Here is a 15,046-nt window from a genome sequence, read left to right on the forward strand (position 1 = left end):
TTTTAATTTTGTTAATAGGGATTTTAAGACACAGGATCTTAACTTCTAACTGTATAATCTCTTTGTTTTCTTTTACATCTCTGTGCTTTCTACCTTGCACAGAAAGGCATAAATTATAAAAATATTATTTTAATTTTTCTTCTGACAGTCTCATCATGTTCTTTTTCTATTATGCTACTCTACATGGTCATGATTTTGTGTATGAGAGTAGGAAGGATTCAGACTGAATTTTCCCCACATCGATAGGCCATTTTTCTAAAAGATAAGAGATACAGTCTGTATTTTCCTGTTACAATGACATTTTTTGTCATATTCTTATCATAGAAAGGGTAAGGTCATCTTCACTGATGGCATAGCATGAGTTTTCTGATTTTACCTGCCCTATACATTGTGCCATCAGCTTGTGGGGTTCCCTGAAAAGCACTGGGCTTCCTCACCGGGTGTGTCATTGATTCACAGACTGAGCTGAGCTGAGAAGCTGATGTGTGCACGAGCTGATGCTCACCCCAGCTCATGGGCCATCTCTCTGATGATTCATCCTCCTATCCTCTGTTAGAGATCTTACATGCACATCTCAGGTATTGGGAGAATTAGTTGCTTACTTTTATTTCAACATAATTATGACTTTTTGTTACAAAGTGTTTTCATGTCTTATTCTCGTACAGAGACAGCTCACTACCTGTAGTTCTTACAACTGGCTGCTTCACTCTGCTGGTAGAGGGCTTTTGCTCATCCTCCTGGATTTCTAGGGCTCTAACTATGCAGTTGGTAAATGTCAATTTTCTCTAACTTATTTATTTTTACACTCGTTACAGTGGTGAGAATGTCCAGGTCAGTGATGACGGTGGCACAAAGAGCAGAAACCTTTGGAATCCCTGAGATGTTAATGGAAGTGCGTCTCTTCCAACATGCCTGGGACCATTTACATGGGATTCCAGGGGACAGCCAGTATCCATGTCACACACTCTCTTCTCTGCTCCTTCTTTGTCAAGTCTCTCTGAAGGAACAGTGGTGAATTTTACCCCATGCTATTTCAGCATCTAAGATAATCATATGTACATAAATTTTCTATCTGAGTATGCTAATGCAATTAATTCCATTAATACATTACCCCACCTTTTAATAACCTTGAAAGGTAGGTATTGTCATACCTGCACTTGCAGATCCCCTCACTGCTGCTTGGAGAAAGTCATTAGCTCACCCCTGATAACAGCCATCAAGGAGCAGAGTCAGGATCAAAGCAGTTTTGTCTGGCCCCAAAGCTCATGACCCACCCTGCCATGAAGCCTCTGGTGAAAGTATTCTTGTCTCCATCCCGCCAGACTGTGAGCACTGTGGACTTTTAAGAGGGATGAAGGGCAGGGAGATGTATGTGTATGGAGTTCCCTGGCGGTCAGCCTGTGTGTTGCCCTACGTACAGTCCCATGGGGGATCCTGGGGGAGCTGTGGTTGGGGGTGACCCACCTGCAGGGATTGCTGAGCTTCACAGCCACCTACCCCCCACTGAGAGCCTGTCAAGGCCACCCCACCTTCCCTGGGGGAAACTCTGGGGAGACAGCATCCCACTTTTGGCCAAGAGTGGCCAGTTTCTCTTACTCTTCTCTGCACAGGGGGAGGCAGCCTGTGTCCTTGCTAAGCTGAGGTCCTGAGACACATTGTGTCATAAGTCCGCATGTCTTTGGGTGGGCTGTGGGCAATTCCATGTGGTGGAGACCCTGCTCCGGTGCTTGGCCTGGACCCTCTCCCTCCTGGGCACGGTTTCTGTCATTCATTGTAACAGGTGCACCAGCTAGGCCTGGACCTGCCCGGAGAGCCCACCAGCCTCTCGTTTGTCCACTGACAGACCTCCTGCCCTCTGGCCGCACCCATGGCAGCCTGAGCAGACCAACACGTGCACATGCGTCTCCACCCAAGGGAGGAGACTCTCTCTAGCTCTTCCAGCCACGGAGCAGACTTGGCAAAGCAGAGTGGTGTCTGTCCCCCGTCTCCATGTCTGCCTTTCACACACTCAACTGCTGGCCTCCACAGGCTCTTGTCTTCTGACTTAGTTTGGCATACAACCCCTTCTCTTTTCGAGAGGTTAAAATCCACACTATGCAAAACAGAATTCAACTTGTCTTCAGTGTAGGCATGCCCACAGTAGCCTTTTCTGTCCCTTCATAGCCATAAGAAGTAAATACAAACGTTGATGTCCACACAGCCTGAAGAATGTAGGGGAGACCTACCTGTGGAAACCTGGACACGAATGCTCAATCCCTCACTCATGCACTAGCACATGTTCACACACATGTGCTAATGCATACACACAGGTTCATGCACACAGATTTTAATGCACACACACACATGTTCATGCTCACACTCAAGCACACACAGCCACACATGCTCTCACACACACACACACACACACACACACACACGCTCATGCACATGGATGTCAATGTGTACATGCAAGTTCAGGCACACACTCGTGCACATACATGCCCACACACTCACACACATGTTCGTGCACACACATGTCCACACACATGCTCATGTATATACACTCATGGATACATGTTCGCACACTCATACACACATGCATGCTCTCTCACACACATACACATTCATACACACATTCACACACATGTTTGCACATGCCCATGCACATACACTCATGCAGGTGTACACACTCGTGCACATGCACACGTTCGCTTACACACATGCTCATGCACATGCATGCACACACTCACATACACGGTCATGTGCACACACAAGTCCATGCACACATGCTCACACACATGTACACACTTGTGCACATGCATATGTTCACACACATGCGCACTTGTGCACATGTTCACACACTCAGACACATGTATGCACACATTCATATACACACTCACACAGTGAATACACACACACGAGTAATAAGATACCAAGTGTCTCCGAGCGTGGGCGAACTGAGTGGTATTTATGTCTCCTTTATTTGTCATATTAATGTCTGTGCTGTCTAGAGGCTGCGTTGGTGGCCCTCCTTTCTCCTAGCTTGATATTTATTTATTGCCTTTTACTCAGTTGCCTTTTTCCAGAGGTGGGGCAGTTGGGTTTAGAGCCATGATGGTGTTCATGAGGAAGCCAGTGCCGCATGTCCCCTCCCCATACATTTCCTGAGACCCAGGGAGACGAAGGGGAGAGGAGGCCTATGGACACAGTGTTATTTCATTATCTCGATGGCCTTTTGCAAAACAAGGAAGGAAGACTTCCAAGCAGCCACCTCCCGCTTCAGGGAACATTTCCTAGTTACCCAGTGTCTGGCTTTGGCCTTCATTTCTGTGAGGTTTGCTCTCCTGGGTTTTCTCAGGAAAATGCAATTCCTCAGGTTTTGGAGCCTTGAGGATGAGCGATGGCCTTGGGCAAGGCAGCAGGCTGCCCCCACACTTTCAGACGGGCCGGCTGTGGGATCGCAGTGCTCACCTCCCAAATGTCTGAGCTCTCAGATGTCCGCCATCATCTCATAATGCACCATTTCCCATGCAGTGCTGAATTTCTGGATATAAAATGAAGATTCCTCTTTGGCCGCTGTTACTGTACCAGTGAGCCTGTACATCAGTCGGTATCCCTGCTTCCTTCTCCTGGAGCCCCAGTGCTCTAAGTTGATGTCACCGACCTTCCTAAAATCATCCATCCCAGTGCCGAGCCAGGGCACACGGACAAAGCCACATCATTTTCACCTTCGGTTCTCTCCCACTGCTGAGCCCCAGCCTCTGACTGCCCAGACCAGATGCCTTCCTTACTCCTCCTCCAAACGGCCGGGCCCTGCTGGACATGCATGCCCATGATCTAATCGTGATCTCACAGAGACAGGTCATGGGACCACCTCGTGCAGTGATACTTCATGCCCTGAACAAACACGGGTCATCTTCCCTGCCCCGCCTATGGCTGCATGGGGAGACATGTGCCCTGTGAGGGGCAGAGTGCAGTAAGGGGACATAGAGCAGAGTGCACGGGGCGAAGGAAAGGGAATAACCTAAGGCCACCTCCCCAAAATGCAGAGCTCACCTGGAAGGCCGGGGTCCTCAGCTCATTTCTCAGTGATGAACTGTATCCCACAGTGACAAGTGTTCTTGCCCCTGGAGGAGCCTCTGCAGGCGGCCTGAACCACAGATGCCACCCAGGGCTGTCATCGCCCTCCGAAGATGCCATCCTCCTGCACCACCTCCTGTTTTCTCGGCTTCACACTCAGAGGCTTCCAGCTACAAAGTAACAAACGTGCATTGGTGGAATATCTGAATCAGGGCAGTCAGGACACAGAGAGTCTACGTCCAGTCTCAAACCCCTCCAGGGCAGACTTCTTCTAGAATATTCTGCCACTTGTTCATGCAACACCACATGATCCTCTCCACTCCCATGAGCAAAAACACCCTTTTTGATGCTTAGGAACCTAGTGAGGAGAAGCAGTGTGTTCATTAGCGGTGGGGACTTGCCCTCCTGGGCTCCACCGTGCTGTGTCAAGACGGAAGCTCTCCCCCCGATGGGAAACCACCACCCCAGCACCTTAGGCTGGTTTCCTGCAGCATTTCACGAGGTGGCATGGGGCCAAGGCCTGAATGATCTCTTTGCCTTACAGGTGGCCCCCGTCCCCTGCTAAGGAAGCTTGGCCTCCCCCAGACTCCCCATCCTCAGGCCAGCCTTCCAGAGCCTCCTTCCTGGAGAATTTGGGACATGATACCACACAGTTTAAACACATCTCTCAACCATGTTATTTTTCATATCCTCAGAATTTTTGCTTTCCTTTCTTGCTCCCTCAATGTATTCTTTAGAAAATGCTGAGCCGGATGGGCTAGCCCATCTCACCCATCTCTGTTTTTAGGTCCTGGAGACTTTTACTCTCCTTCAAGCTGTCCCTGCCTGCTCCATGCTGAGGAGAGGTAGACCTTCCTGCCCCCCCTCTCAGCTCTTGGCTCTAGTGCAGGCAGCACCCCTCAAGGAAAGAGGTCTGCTCATATTGGGGGTGGGGGCCCCTCTTTGGCTGTAGACAGTGATCATTGAGCCAACTGCAGAATGTAATTAGGGAAAAACCCATAACCATGTTTTTGTTTCATTCTGGATGTTCGCCCACTAATAAAAGCGCTGGCTGCACAAGAGCATGGGGCTAAATATAAGTCAGATTCGTGCACTCGGGGGATGGCCAGGCCAGGCTGCTTGGCAGCATCTTCTTTTTCTCACTTTTTGCAAAAATGAGGTTTTTGAGCTATTTTCTCATTATTTATTAAAAAATCATGAAGAGAAAAATCATGAAGAGAAAAATCATGAAGACAAGCATTGTCAGAGCTGGAAAAGGCCTTTCAAAAGTCTTTATTTCTGTTTGCATTCCTTTATAGCAGCAGGGGAGCAGAGCGAGTAGGCAGGGAAGGGGAAGGTGACTGTTTTCAGATCAGGAGCTGTGCCCCGGTCTGCCCCCACCTACAGCTGCTCTTTGGGCCATTGGCTATGGTTTTATGGCCTTTCCTCCTTGGGTACAAGCTTACATATAGTTTTCACCATTTAAAAGCAAATCATGAGAGGCAGGGGTGTTCTCTCCTTTGTGCTTAGCTTAATTCAAATGCCTTCAAATACTTGAAAGGCAAAGCCTGGAGTTATAAGGGGAAAACGGCAAAACTTTTAAAACAATGTTAAAAGTTAGCACAGTTGATTGAAATCTTCACTCTATCCCTCATTATTTGTACGCAAGGGAATTTTGGAGAGTGCTTTGATGGGCAATAGTGCCCTTCTCTGGTGTCCCTGGGAGGACATCACCATAGCAGGTGGGATGGCCCAGTGCACCATTAGGTGCCTGGCGAGTCTGAGAATTCTGAGAGCAGAAGAGGCTCCATTGTATGAGGTGTGAGAGATATGTGTGTGTGTGTGTGTGTGTGTGTGCGTGTGTGTGTGTGTGTGTTACTACCAGATATATATATCTGGTAGTAACATTTGCAGGAATGAATAAATTTCATCTTTTGGTGTTTATTGCTTTCTGAAGAAAATCTTTATTCCTGAAGTTCAAATTGCTTCATTAATAAAATCCAGCTATTAAAAACAATTTATTTTGGTAGCAAAAGATGACTCTTTATGTGAATCAATTATTTTCTTTACTCGCTATAAAGTCACCTTGGGAAAAAATGTAACGAGTATTTGCAAGGTGGGTGGGAGGTGCGGAAAGGCAGAGAACTAAATTCTTTCCATTGCCCAGAAAGAACACCCCTAAGGCTAGGGTTTGTGTGGTTTGTGCTATTAAGGAGAATCAGGACATGCTGACACGGTGGTGTCCCTTTCCACCGGCCACTGTGCCCTGAGGCTATGGAGACTGGATAAACGGAGGGTCCCTGCTGGGCAGGAGTTAACAGATGCCCCCTCCACTGGCCACCTCTTTGTCAATTATCCCATGTGTTTCTGGCATCGTTTTTTATGATGATGGATGGAGTGGTATAGGGATGGCTTCTGGGTGTCCAGATCTTGTTAGGGCACGACTTGTGGGTAAGACTGGGGTTCTCTGCACACCCCCAGACCACCCCAATGAGAGGCAAAGACCCAGTGCAGTGTATGGGAAACCAACATGTTCTGAGATGCACCCCCTATTACAATCCAACTGACCTGGTCTTTCTTTGGGAGTTCTCCACAGCCCCAACCCTGCCGAACACCAAGTCGCATGAATGATCCTGCCCGAGGCCCCTCACCACGCTCTCACTGCCCAGTTCTGACACGCCACTTTTGTCCCTGAATTCCTGCCACTGCCTCCTGGAAATACAACCAAAATGCCAATGAACTGCACATCACGCTTTGGAAGGGTGACCGAGACCTGTATTGGGTTATGACACACACATCCTCCGTAAAGGAATACTAGGCACTGCTGTTTGCAGAATGCTAAGCTTGCAGCAGGGAGAACTGACATGGCCAAGGACGTCTAGTGGGATGCCATCCATATGCTCAGACTCAGGAAGGCGCAGAGGTAACACTCAGGACTCGGGTTTCTGGGCTGCTGGTTCATTGAGCATCTTCGAGTCCCACTCCCTACATTCTTCAGGAAAGAATGGTATAAATTCTCCATATGATTCCTCATTCTGAAAACTCGGGATGGTTTTCCTCCATGAGGAGGCACCGATCCCAGGGTCCTTCTCAATGCATTTATTGCTGATCTGGAAGGGAAAAGGCCAGAGGGTTGCTATGGAAACCACAATTGGTGGAACAAAAACACCTCTCATCTGAAGAGGGAGACATGCCAGAGAACCAGAGAAAATGTGCCTTGGCTTTACGCACTGGCTGGCATTTGAAGCCCTGGCCAGGATGACCCTCGCCTTCGTCTTCCTATGTTGTCTCAGCCCCACCATGATGTTCTCCTGTCTGGGTCCCTGACTACAATTATCTGGGCTCCCAGCCATCACTCTTGGCATGTCCCATCCATGTTCTTCCATAGTCTGCACAGTACAAAACTGCAACTCTTACCAAATACTCTACCCCGTACGCTGGCCGGCAGAGCCCAGTCCTGACCACTTCTCAAGCACTGTCTCTCTCTCACCTGCGGTACGTACCCTGGCATCTAAGTCTTCAGACAACTCACCTGCAGCCCTCCCTGCCTCAGGACATTTGCACATAGCCCTCCTTACCCTAAAGCATCCCCAGTGCTGAGCCATGGTTTCCTATTTGTTCATCCCTGTATTCTTGACCCCTAGCGCATTCCTGCCAAAGTGGTGTGGGAAGCATGGAGACAGTAAGAACACCCAAGACTGTGAGAAGCTGGCAATGATCAGGCTAAAAACAGGCAGTCGGGAGGGTTTGGCTCCATCAGGAGGAAGTGCCTGTGCCTGGCCCCCTGGTGTCCTAGGACAGGTGAGAGAAGGTAAAGCCTTCCCAGCAATGTCAGTGTTTCGTGACGATAATGAACATTAACTAAATTTTGGTGTAGAACAGGGGCCAGTCCTTATATAAGGGTTTTATAGTTTTATGCTGGTTGATTGCCGTGACCATCCAGCAGGTGTCCTTGTGTGCTCATCTCCCTCACTGGACCCAACTGGAGAGAACAAAGATCTAAATCCTCCTGATTTTCACAGCATGGGGGGCTGGTGCGTAGTGCATGATTGATGATCGTGTTAATGATTCCTTTGCTAGCTGTAGAATTCTGATTTTATATAGTAAATCCAGCAAGTCTCTATAATTTGCACTAGCAATTTAATCCAAAGCTGACTCTTCAAAGTAAACACATTTTAGATGTAGAAGCATACCCCTTTTCTCCTTCTCTGAGCAGCTCGTGTGTGGAGAGAACCAGAGGGATGAAAAGGTGCCCACCTGTCACCTGGTCCAGGTGCTCGACTGGCAGATTCAGCTTCCACGGTGCCATCCTGAGGTTTCCAAACCCCTGAAAGGGGAAACCGGGGGCATGATGGACTGCTCTAAATCATTCTGTAGGTGTGTTCTTAGTTGTGGTTATCCGATGGTAATGCCACCGGGAGTGTGCACAGCTAGCTCATTAGTGTACACACTTATTCTAGTCATGACTGGAACAATTAATCACACCAGCTCAAAGCCAGACTTCCAATTTCCATGGTGCTATCTATTAATTTTAAATGGATGCTGTGCCCTTTGTCAATGAGCTTGTGGTGTTTCATAATAAGAGAATAAACATAAGCACATAATGTAAGGACATTCTTGACATCTATTTTTTTTTTTTTTAAATGATGCTAACTTGGAACTCTGATTTCAGTGTGGGAGCAGAGCCGCAGCCGAGAGCACCGGGTGAGAGGGGCCCTGGGGTGCAGGAGACCCCACGCCCAGCCAGCCTTTCCTAGTTTCTAGTTCTCAGATATTGGGTAAGCTGGTCTGACCTCCGTGCCCCTACTTCATTCTGTTGGTCAGAGACAAGCACGAATGGCCGCCGCCACCCCCCCCCCCCTTACAGGTTTTCTTTGAGATAACAGGTAATGCATCTGTTAACGTTTTGGCACCAATAGATGGCATTCTCCAAGGGTGTGGTTTGAAGAGTGGTGCTTAAAAGGACTATTTACAGAGGTGTGGGCAGAATATGGGATTTTCCCATTGAGGAGTGCCTTTTTCTGGAGGAGCGAGAACATCCCAGACACAATCCCATGGAAAAATACCATGACAAAAGTGGAGACCTTGGGTGGTGAGTCACAGATAGCCTGTGATAGCCCTGGGTGTGTTTGGGGGGACGGTGTCAAGATAAACACAGTGACTTACCTTTCCCACTCCTCCTGGAGTGATCCAGTCATCCTCCCTGCATGAAAACAAATGGTGGCCGGAGAGCAAGCCGAGCCTATGAACACAGTTCATGCAGGGCAGCCTTCCAGGACAAATGGCAAACAACCACCAAGATTATTTAAAGACAAAAAACAATGAAACAAGACAAGACCAGAGAGGGAGACAAACCATAAGAGACTCTTAATCTCAGGAAACAAGCTGAGAGCTGCTGGGTGGAGGGAGGGATAGGGTGGCTGGGTGATGGACACTGGGGAGGTAATGTGCTATGGTGAGTGCTGTGAACTGTGTAAGACTGATGATTCACAGACCTGTACCCCTAAAACAAATAATACATCATATGTTAATAAAAATAAATGAATAAATAAATAATCAATAAATAAACCCCAACACCAACCTTCTGGTATGCTATTTTAAACTTTCCAGTTGGAAGTAAGAACCAAATAGAGAAACACTGTGATTTTTTTTTTTTTTTGAGTACACATGGGTGATTCAATGCAAAGAACTTTTGCAGTTTGAGAATATGGTGTGATTAGAGTGTATATTCTTATGTATCTTACCCAAGGGGACCTCTTCCTCATAAAACCACGCAGGGTCTGCCTCTGGAAATGGACTGTTGTCAGATTTGTCCTGGGCAAGGAACACGGGATAGGAGTGTGTCTTCCCCAAACGGTTCCGTCCAGGACAAACAGTGCATTCCTCCTTGACTCCTTGACTCCTTGATAGGCAGCTGAACCTCAGAGCAGACCCTCCTGTGGCTGTCAGGGGCCACCTGTCTTCCTCAGCGTCAGCCGAGATCACTGGAGTGATGGGAGAATGTTCTGGAGACACCATGGTACATCTCATCTTTAAAAGGGTATTTTGAGAAGTTTCTTGTAAAATGAATGTTGGTGAATAAAATACCATTGTCCTCATTTCTGCGTGTTGTTGTAGCTGAGTTCTGTCCTCAGAGAAGAAACCAAATTCAGCAATATTGGAGATTGGTTATCAAAATACTCCTTGATTCTTCACTTGTCAATAAATTCCAGACACTCCTTGGATGCTAAGAGTGTAACCACGGAACATGAAGGAGGGAGTCATCTGTTGACCATCCTTAGACCTCCTATCACTGGGGCAAATCGTGCAGGCACCATTAAATGTTAGGACAGCCAACCACACATTCTGTCACTTCTCTTTAAAGAACAGAAGAAAATCAGCATGAAATCCGGAACCATACCCAATCAGGGAATAATGTATATTTCATTCTAGAACGTGCATTTTGAAGTTCCTGACATCAGAAATATACTGGGGTTTAAATATAATCAAGCCTATTTTTTTTCTAAACTACACTGAAGAGCTTTATAGACTATAAAATGTATGAAATATAACTTAATACAGAAAAGCCATCTAGGACAATTATTGCCTCTATTAAGTGTCTTAAAGTTTCCTTGATGTCTCACTTAGGGCTGTGTATTTAAAATGACAGAAAGATCCAAGCTAACTGTCCAAGACTGATATTCCTGATGTCCCTAACCTCCAGCCTACCTGTTCACATTCCTACTTTCTTTTCCGTAAGTAAAGAGAAAGAGAGATGACACAGGTTCGTTGGTGGGGGCTGGGGCCCATGAGTCATTCTGAATGGGGCGTGTTTATTGCAACACATGCTCAAAGGGCCCAGCTCCTAGTTTATTAAAATTAATATGTACTGGAGTACAGTCAATTTGTCTGAATATCAACAAAATGCCCCCTGAAACTACAAAGTCATCTACAATATCTGACATTTATATCACTTACTACATAGGGCCTACTCCTGAAAGAAGGAAGAAGAAACCATTTATGAAGGACTCATTCCCCTCATCTGTGAGTGCAGATTAGAACCTATCTCAGAATGACAACCTGTCACCACCTGAACAGCTTAAGACAACAACATTTTACTTTTCTTTTTTATATTTTCTTAGCTTTGTTGAGTATGATCGACATATGAGAATTTGCACACCTTATTATATACATCTCGACAATTTTGGAGCTGTGCATACACCTGCAATGCCATCACCATGACTACGGTGTTAAAGAATCCATATCTTCCAAAAAAAAGGTACTTGTGTTCTTTTGTACGTATGCTTTTAATTTGGCAAGAACATTCAATGTGGGATTTTTTCCTCTTAGCATGTTTTAACGTACACAAGAAGGCAACCGTGTAGGTCCATAGTTCCTGTGGGTCAGGAGCCGGAAGACGGCTCATGAACTTGGGCCCCTGCTCATGGTCTCCCAAGGGACCAGGGATGTGTTGGCCAGGGATGACTTCTCATCTGGAGCTCAGCCGCAGAAGGATCCACTGCCCTGCTCCCTAAGGGTGTTGGCAGAATTCCTTCCTTGACGTGGTAGGACTGAAACCTTGGCTTTTCACTGGCTGCCAGAAGCTGCCTTCACCCACTGTGCCACGGTGGCTCACCCCTTCAAACAGCAGAGAACAGCTTCTCTAGAGCCAGCTGGCTAGGATAGCCTTCAAGAATGTCATAAAATCCCAGAACCCCATATAATCGCCATATACAATCATTAAGAAACAAGCCAAAGTCCTGCCCTATTCAAGGGCGTACCTACCTTTCTGAAGGAATGAGGGGCCTCCTTAGAAGTCTAGCTTCTAGAGACCCTCCAGGAAAGAATCCCCTCATGCAAATAATCACCAGCCTCCTGCTCTGTAGGAGTCATTTCCACACGGTTTTCTGAAGGTAAGGAATATCTGTATCAGAGGCTTTTGGCCGGGAGCATGTTAATTAAAAATGAATCCTGATGAAGGGGTACAGATGGCCCTTCTTTTCACTACATCTGTATCTTTGGGGTAAATACCCAGCAGTGCAATTGCAGGGTCATAGGGAAGCTCTATTTTTAATTTCCTGAGGAATCTCCACACTGTTCTCCAAAGTGGCTGCACCAGTTTGCATTCCCACCAACAGTGTAAGAGGGTTCCCCTTTCTCCACATCCTCTCCAACACACGTTGTTTCCTGTCTTGCTAATTTTGGCCATTCTAACTGGTGTAAGGTGGTATCTCAATGTGGTTTTGATTTGAATCTCCCTGATGGCTAATGATGATGAACATTTTTTCATGTGTCTGGTAGCCATTTGTATGTCTTCATTGGAGAAGTGTCTGTTCATATCTTCTGCCCATTTTTTAATATGATCATCTGTTTTGTGTGTGTTGAGTTTGAGGAGTTCTTTATAGATCCTGGATATCAACCTTTTGTCTGTACTGTCATTTGCAAATATCTTCTCCCATTCCGTGGGTTGCCTCTTTGTTTTGTTGACTGTTTCTTTTGCTGTGCAGAAACTTTTGATCTTGATGAAGTCCCAAAAGTTCATCTTTGCCTTTGTTTCCTTCACCTTTGGAGACATATCTTGAAAGAAGTTGCTGTGGCTGATATCAAAGAGGTTACTGCCGATGTTCTCCTCGAGGATTCTGATGGATTCCTGTCCCACATTGAGGTCTTTTATCCATTTCGAGTTTATCTTTGTGTACGGTGTAAGAGAATGGTCAAGTTTCATTCTTCTACATATAGCTGTCCAGTTTTCCCAGCACCATTTATTGAAGAGACTGTCTTTTTTCCACTGGATATTTTTTCCTGTTTTGTCGAAGATTAGTTGACCATAGAGTTGAGGGTCCATATCTGGGCTCTCTACTCTGTTCCACTGGTCCATGTGTCTGTTTTTATGCCAGTACCATGCTGTCTTGGTGATCACAGCTTTGTAGTAAAGCTTGAAATCAGGTAACGTGATGCCGCCAGTTTTATTTTTGTTTTTCAACATTTCCTTAGCAATTCGGGGTCTCTTCTGATTCCATACAAATTTTAGTATTATTTGCTCCAGCTCTTTGAAAAATACTGGTGGAATTTTGATCGGAATGTCATTAAAAGTATAGATTGCTCTGGGCAGTATAGACATTTTAATGATGTTTATTCTTCCGATCCAAGAGCATGGAATGGTCTTCCATCTTTTTGTGTCTTCTTCAATTTCTTTTAAGAGTGTTCTGTAGTTCCTCGAGTACAGATCTTTAACCTCTTTGGTTAGGTTTATTCTGAGGTATCTTATGGTTCTTGGTGCTATAGTAAATGGAATCGATTCTCTAATTTGCCTTTCTGTATTTTCATTGTTAGTGTATAAGAAAGCCACTGATTTCTGGACATTGACTTTGTATCCTGCTACATTACTGAATTGCTGTATGAGTTCTAGTAGTTTGGGGGTGGAGTCTTTCGGGTTTTCCATATAAAGAATCATGTCATCTGCGAAGAGAGAGAGTTTGACTTCTTCCTCACCAATTTGGATACCTTTTATTTCTCTTTGTTGTCTGATTGCTGTTGCTAGGACTTCTAATACTATGTTGAACAAGAGTGGTGAGAGTGGGCATCCTTGTCATGTTCCTGATCTCATCTTGGCTCTTTCCACAGTTTGGCAACCATGGCCATTGCTGCTATAAACATTGGGGTACAGATGGCCCTTCTTTTCACTACATCTGTATCTTTGGCGTAAATAACCCATAGTGCAATTGCAGGGTTGTAGGGAAGCTTTATTTTTAATTTCTTGAGGAATCTCCACACTGTTTTCCAAAGTGGCTGCACCAACTTGCATTCCCACCAACAGTGTAAGAGGGTTCCCCCTTTCTCCATATCCTCTCCAACACTTGTTGTTTACTGTCTTGTTAATTTTGGCCATTCTAACTGGTTTGAGGTGGTATCTCAATGTGGTTTTGATTTGAATCTCCCTGATGACTAGTGATGATGAACATTTTTTTCATGTGTGTGTTAGCCACTTGTATGTCTTCTTTGGAGAAGTGTCTGTTCATGTCTTCTGCCCTTTTTTTTGACTTGACTGTCTGTTTTGTGTGTTTTGAGTTTGAGGAATTCTTTATAGATCTTGGATATCAGCCATTTGTCTGTAGTTTCATTTGCTAATGTTTTCTCCCATTCATGGGTTGCGGCTTTATTTTGTTGACTGTTTCCTTAATTACACAGAAGCTTTTTATCAACAGATGAGTGGATAAAGATATGGTCCATATATATAATGGAATATTACACCTCCATCAGAAAGGATGAATACCCAACTTTTCTATTAACATGGATGGGACTGGAGGAGATTGTGCTGAGTGAAATAAGTGAAACAGAGACAGTCAATTATCATACAGTTTTCACTTACTTGTGGAGCACAAGGAATAACACGGAGGACACTAGGAGAAGGAAAGGAAAAGTGAATTGGGGGAAATCGAAGGGGAGATGAAGCATGAGAGGACTGTAGACTCTGAGAAACAAACAGGGTTTCAGAGGAGGGGGATGGGAGGTTGGATGAGCTTGGTGGTGGATATTAAGGAAGGCACATATTGCATGAGCACTGGGTATGGTGCATAAACATGAATCTTGGAACACTGATAAAATAAAATTAAACTTAAAAAATAGAAAAATAATAAAAATGAATCCTGAAAGAAATGCTGAGATGACACATATACATACAACATATATGTACACACAGACACACACACACCTGATCCAGCATATTATGACAAGGTGCTACAGATGTTATATGTAGTTATAATGTTAGAGGAGCCCCGTCTGGACCAGAATGAGCCCATTCTCATACCCTAGGCATGCTCAGTCACTGGCTGGGAGCAGACAGGGTGAATCCAGAGGGCTGGGCCCCTGCTCCCTAAAGCAGGCTTTTTTTTTTTCTTTCTTTAAGATTTTATTTATTTATTTGACACAGAGAGTGAGAGACAGAGAGACAGAGAGAGCACAAGTAGGCAGAGTGGCAGGCAGAGGGAGAGAGAGAAGCAGTTTCCCTGCTGAGCTTAGGGAGCTCGAC

General features: G+C 45.6%; 1 long non-coding RNA gene across 2 annotated transcripts in view; it reads left to right on the plus strand.

The window, feature by feature from the left end:
- The window catches only part of LOC308342968, a 45,742-nt gene that overhangs the window by 18,612 nt on the left and 12,084 nt on the right, over positions 1–15,046 (plus strand). For both annotated transcript variants that reach the window (XR_013966829.1, XR_013966830.1), the window contains exon 3: positions 11,160–11,296. This is a non-coding gene — a long non-coding RNA (uncharacterized lncRNA). The remainder of the gene's footprint in view (positions 1–11,159; positions 11,297–15,046) is intronic.

The sequence above is a fragment of the Martes martes genome (assembly GCF_963455335.1).
Source record: "Martes martes genome assembly, chromosome: 5".
In the NCBI taxonomy this organism is placed as follows: domain Eukaryota; kingdom Metazoa; phylum Chordata; class Mammalia; order Carnivora; family Mustelidae; genus Martes; species Martes martes.